The sequence below is a fragment of the Cavia porcellus genome, unplaced genomic scaffold (genome assembly GCF_034190915.1).
Source record: "Cavia porcellus strain 051 isolate PalLab524CR breed Dunkin Hartley unplaced genomic scaffold, mCavPor4.1 scaffold_21, whole genome shotgun sequence".
NCBI lineage: Eukaryota > Metazoa > Chordata > Mammalia > Rodentia > Caviidae > Cavia > Cavia porcellus.
In genome coordinates this window covers 35,277,303-35,283,713 of record NW_026947504.1, presented here as the reverse complement: position 1 = coordinate 35,283,713, position 6,411 = coordinate 35,277,303, and positions in this window count along the sequence as shown.

Here is a 6,411-nt window from a genome sequence, read left to right as displayed (position 1 = left end):
AAAGAACACATTAAATCCAAAGTCAGAAGGAGAAAAGAAATCAGACAAACACAAATAAATACAATTGAAAACAGGAAAGCAATAGAGGAAATTTGATGAAATAAAAAACTGTACTATTTTTTCAAAAACCAATAAAATTAACACTATAGGGAGGGAGAGAGAGAGAGAGAGAGAGACAGAGAGACAGAGAGAGAGAGAGACAGAGAGAGAGAGATTGCTTATAGTAGAAAGAGATGACATTACTATAGATCCTAAGGACATTAGAAGGATCAGAAATTAATACTCTGAATAACTCTATGCCCAAATTTAATAACCTAGATGGAATCCTGAAAGACAGAATCTGTAAAAATCATACAAGAAGAAATGGACAGGCCTGGGGATGTAGCTTAGTAGGTAGAATGCTTGCCTAGTATGCATAATGAAGCCCTAAGTTTAGTCCCTAGCATCACAAAAATAGAAAAGAAGAAAGAAAGAAAAGAGAGAGAGAGAGACAGAGAGAGAGAGAGAGAGAGAGAGAGGAAATACGGAATCGCCTATATATAGTAAAGCAATTGACTCAGTAATTTTTATCACTCTCCAAAACAGAAAGTATCAGACTCAGATGGATTCACTGGTGAATTCTATCAAGCATTTAAGCAAGAAACGAAGCCATTCTCAGTTCCTATTATGTAAAAATGTTCACTTCTGTCCTTACGTCTGTCTGCAAACTCTCATTTGCTGTGTGTCTTCCTGTCTGCTTGTTTCTTTTACTTTTTCTTTCCTTTGTTATTTCTGTCCTCCATCCCTCTTCCTACCTTCCTTTTCTGTCTTAGAGGTTTGCATAGTTATTACATTGTTTTTCATCTTGGACAATTCCACCCACGCCTATTTTATCTGGTACAACGTTTTTAATTCTTTTTGCTTTCACTTATATCTAAAAAGTTTTTGGCCTACAAGATAATTTTGAGGGTCAAATATTCTACGTGTGTACTTTTAAAAGCAGAAATAGAAGGGGAGAGTTTATGTGATATAGTTAGTATCTGTTAGAGCGTACGGTCCTTTTTCTCTCTTCTTAAATTTTGTTAGAATTGTTTCTTACAACGTATTTGTTTTCCTTTTGCTCCTACTCATTATGCAGGGCAGGAAAAAGATGGAGACACCCATGTAGCTTGCTCTTCTCTGGAGAAAATTAGGGGCAAGTACTGGGGAGAGTTCTTAGAATCATTGTACTTAACTAGTATGGATTTGTGATGCTGGGGTTGGATTAGAATCCTAAATCTGCTGTGCTGTTCATCTCTGCTGCAAAAGTTTCTTAACTACTAACATTTTAGTGTATTTCATTAAAGGTATAATTCTGTCCTCATCTGTTGGCTTTTCATTAATATTTGGGGACTGAGTTTCATGAGCTCTCTTTTTAATGTATTAAGGGAGAGAAATTCTTTGATATAAATCCATCTATAATTTTAATGTTGCATCTTTTCAATCTAGCATTTTCATTTCTTTAATTTTTGGTGCCGGGGATTGAACTCACAACCTTGCATTTGCCAAACAGGCGCTTATGCCACTAAGCTAAACCCCTGGCTAGTATTGTGATTTTTAATATATAAATAATTGCTAATCTAATGTTAAAATGACTTATTTGCTTCTGTTCAGACTTTTCTTATAATTAAGAAATAAAGTCCCTTTCTTCTGAATTCTTAGTTCTGCAGCCTAGCCAATGTGCAGAGTAACTGAACAGGGACAGACAAGGCTCAAGGCAGTAGCAGAAAGAGCACGTGTGCCAGGTCCTAGAGGGACACTGCTCATCTGCCAGTGCCATGTCTGAGCAGGATGAACTTTTAGCAAGCTTCAGGGATCCTGGTGACTGTTAAGGAAGCTTTTGTTCATACATGTGGAATACTACAGGATGACACTGCTCAACCTGTGTTGAACAGCCCAGGGTGGCAGGACTGATTAGCAGCATGCCCAAGGAACGTAGAGCTCAGGACAAAGACAGCAACAAAATCATCACCAAAACGAGAGTCTCCCTCCATGTCATCTCGGCAGGGCAAGGTTTTCTTTTATTTAAAGAAATGGGTTTTCACACGTAGAGCTTAGGTTTTACACAAGTTCATCAGCAGAAGCCCACGGGCAATGAAACGGATAGACAAAAGGAAAGCTGAGTTGCCCCTGTTATAGTTTATGTTAAGATCTCTCCCACAAAGCCTTATGCAGTCTCAGGTCAGGCTGTTCCAGAGGTGGATGGATGTAGAGTGTGTGATGCTGGGATTAATTCACGGTGTAATGCTAGGATCAAGGGCACCAGGACTAAGGATACAAGTGCCACCTGCCATGACCCGTTTCTCCTCTGCAATGACACCCTGCCTTGGAGGTACTCTGTTATGAACTGAAAACCCATAAACGGTGAGATAAACAAACCTTTTCACCATTAATTTTGGGTGTAGGGTATTTTGTCTCGGCAATGAGAAATGTAACTTGAGACAGAATTTGGTCTCAGAAAAATGAGATTGCTGCTGTGACTATACCCGACTACGTGTGTGGGAAGCCCTGTAATTGGCTGTCACCTTATGTCTGCAGGCCGCATCACCTTAACTTCCTCTAGGAGTTAAGTTTGGTAGTTAAGCAGCACCTTGCCTAGCTTATTTGGCCTATTCAGGGATTATGCTTATGAGCCCACACACGGGAAATTTGAAAATTTGATTTAACTTATAACCCTCAGTCTTGCCACTGTTGCTAAGTTACCTGCTGATGTCTCAGAACCCAACTCCCTTCTCTCCCAATACCCTAGATATTTGTTACTTTGTCCTTGAATAAACGAGACTTGATCGGACTTCTGAGTTGTCTCCATTCTTTGTGTCTCTTGTCCCCTTTCGTTCCCATTCCCCCTCTAGGGTCTCCGGGGACTTACCTGCAGCCCGGGACACATGTGGTTCAGGGGCCTTTGGGACTAGTTTGTAAAAAGAATTTGGAAAGGTTGGATATAAAAGCTGAAAAATTAGAGCTGAAACATTTTAAGATTTACTTGATGGGAGATTCTGGTCAAAGCCAGGAAAATCAGAAGACTGATAGAAATCTTACTAGTAAAGATCAGGATCTGAAAAAATCCTATGACCTCATGAGGATTTGGGGGGACATCTAAACAGAGGCTGTAACAATCTCATTTGCTGATTCTCAGAACTATTTTCTGTGCAGCCAGGGTTCTGTTCAGAAAAGGCTTTGCCTACATCTATGGTTTCAAGGATTTTACCTATTTTGTCTTCCACCAGGTTAAGTGTTTCTGTTTGAACATTTAGTTCATTGATCCATTTTGACTTTAGTTTACTACATGGTGAGAGACATGGGTCTAGATTCTGTCTTCTGAATGTGGATAGCCAGTTTTCCCCCGCACTATTCATTAAAAAGTCTAGTTGTCCTCCAGTGTATATAATGCTGTTGGAAATTTGATTGGCATTGTGCTAAATGGTACATCAGTTTTGGAAGTATAGCCATTTTATTATACAGTTCTGCATCTCTAGGAATAGGGGGCATCTTTCCATATTCTGATATCTTCTTTAATTTCCTTTTTCAGAGTACTGCACTGTAGAGGTATTTCACTTTCTTAAGTTAATTTCTAAGTATTTAGTTTTTCTTGATGCTTTTGTGAATGGTATTTTTTTCCTAACTTCTTTCTCAGTGGGTTTATTAATAGTGTATAGGAACACTATTGATTTTGTGTTCTGCTTTATTACTGAATTTGGTTACTAATTCCAAGGGTCCTTTGATGAATTTTTTTTTCATATCATCCGTGTATAGAAACATGTCACCTACAAATAATGGTATTTTGTCTTCTTCCTTTCCTACACATATCCTTTTTATTTCTTCCTCTTGCCTAATTGCTCTAGCTAATCATTTTGAGTACTGTGTTGACCAGGAGTAGTGATAGGAGACATCTTTGCCTTGTTCCTGATTTTAAAGGGAAAGTTTTCTGTTTTCCCCATTTAATATGGTATTAGCTGTGGTTTGTCATAAACGGTTTTATCAGATTGAGATAAAGATTTTCTTACCTATTTTCTTCAGTTTTTTTTTTAGTCATAAAAGGATGTTGGATTTTGTCAGCAGTCTTTTCTGCATGCATTAACATGATAATGTGATTTTTGTCCATGCTTCTGTTTAGATGATATATTATGCTTATTAATTTGTGTATGTTGAAACATTCTTGAATTCCTGGGATGAAGCCTACCTGGTTAGAATATATGATTTTTCTGATGATTTGTCCCATTCTGTTTGTCAGAGTCTTGTTAAGGATTTTTGCATCCATACTCACCAGAGAGACTGGTCTATAATTTGTTGGATCACTGTCTGGTTTGGGGAGTATTCCTGGGCTTTCAGTTTCATTAAAAAGCATAAAAAGTATTGGTATTTGCTCTTCCCTGAAGTTTTTGTAGAATTCAGAATTGAAAAAAAAAAGAATTCAGAACTGAGCTTTTCATAGTTCATATATTATTTATTACTGTTTCAATTTCATTGCCTGTTACTGGATTATTCAGAGTTTTTAAATATTCTGCGTTCAGTTTTATTTTGATTATTCATAAGTATCTAGGAATCATAAGTATCCAAGAATCTATCAGTTTTTCTCAATAATTCAATTTATTGGCATATAGTTTGTACAGTGTTTGTTAATAATGTTTTTTATTTTGGCAGTGTCTTGTGACTTCATCTTTTCATTTCTAATTGCATTGATTTGGATCTTTTCTCTTTTAGATTAGCTAAGAGCTTGTCTATTTTGTTTATTCTTTAAAAAACAACTCTTATTCATTGATTCTTTGTAAATTTTAATGTTAATTTCATTTATTTCTGCTCTAATATTTAAAATTCCCTGCCTTGTAATAGCTTTGAGTTTGGATTGGTGTGGCCATTCACAGCTATAAATTTTCCTCTTAGGAACACAGTTCCATAAATTCTGGTATGTTATGCTAGCATTACCATTTCATCCTAGACACTGTCTTATTTCTTCATTGATTTTTTTCTGTAACCCATTGTTTAGTTAAGAGTGTATTGAGTTTTCAGTCATTTACATAATTTCTTTGTTTTCTTTTGTTGCTGATTTCTAAATTTCTTGTGCTATGATCTGATAATATACAGGGTATAATTCCAATTCTTTTACATCTAATTAAGCTTTCTTTATTGGTCAGCATGTGGTCTACTTTGGAGATAGTTCAGTAAGTTCCATATACTGCTGAAAAGAATATGTATTCTGTTATTTTCAGATGGAACACTCTGTGGATAGCTATTAAATCTATTGTTCAAAGGTTTGGTTTAATTCTGATATTTATTTGTTGATTTTTTTGTCTAGTTGATCTGTTCATGATAGTAGGGCATTAGGGTGCCCCACTACAATTATGTTTGTGTTTATCTGATCTTTTATGTACAGCAGTACCTGTTTTAGGAAGTTGAGTGCAACATTGTTTGGTGCATATATGTTCATAATTGTTACATTGTCCTGTCAGATTGTTCCCTTAACCAAAATGTACAGTCTTTGTCTCTTTTGATCAGTTTTGACTTGAAGTCCATTTTGTCTGGATATAGGATACCTACATCTCTTTTTTTGTTTTTTGTTTTCCTTTTTTTTCAGATTCTTGTTGAATGGAATATTGTTTTCCATCCCTTGGCTTTTATTCTGTGAGTTTTCTTTTGGATTAAATGTATTTCTTGTATCCAACACATTGCTGGATTTTGTTTCTTGATCTCTTCTACCAGTCTCTTTCTTTTGAGTGGGGAATTGAAACTATTCACATTGACAGTTATTACTGAAATGTATTGATTTATTACTGTCGTTGCTCTATTTTCCTGTTCCTGAATCCCTTTCTTTCCTTCCTACTTAACTGCTCACTCTAACTGGCGTACATCTGTTAGACCTTTTGTCACTGTTAGCTTCATTTTTCTGTCTCTAGGATATTCTTGAGAATTTTTTTGACTGTCAGTATGGTGGTCATGAATTTCTTTCTTTTTTTTTTACTGGGAATTGAACTCACAACGTTGGGCTTGTCAGGCGGCACTTGTGCCACTGAGCTATATCCCTGGATGGTCATCAATTATTTTATCATGAACATGCCTATTTCTTGATCAGTTTTAAAGAATAGTTTTGCAAGATATTTCATCCCTTGTATTATGTACAGGTACAAATTGCCTATGGTGAATGTGATCATTATGTGTACCAGTAAAATGTACCAGTAAACTTAATTAATTAAATAAGTAAAAAGATATGTCATCCTGAGTTGGAATTTGGAGGGGATATTTACTCAGTGATCTCCCAGTCTCTAACATTCGTATTGACAAGTCTCCTGTAATTCTAATGGGCTTCCCTTTACAAATGATTTGTTGGTTTTTTCTAACAGCTTTTAAGATTCTGTTTTTGTGTTGTACTTCTGGGATTTTGACTGTGATGTGTTTTGG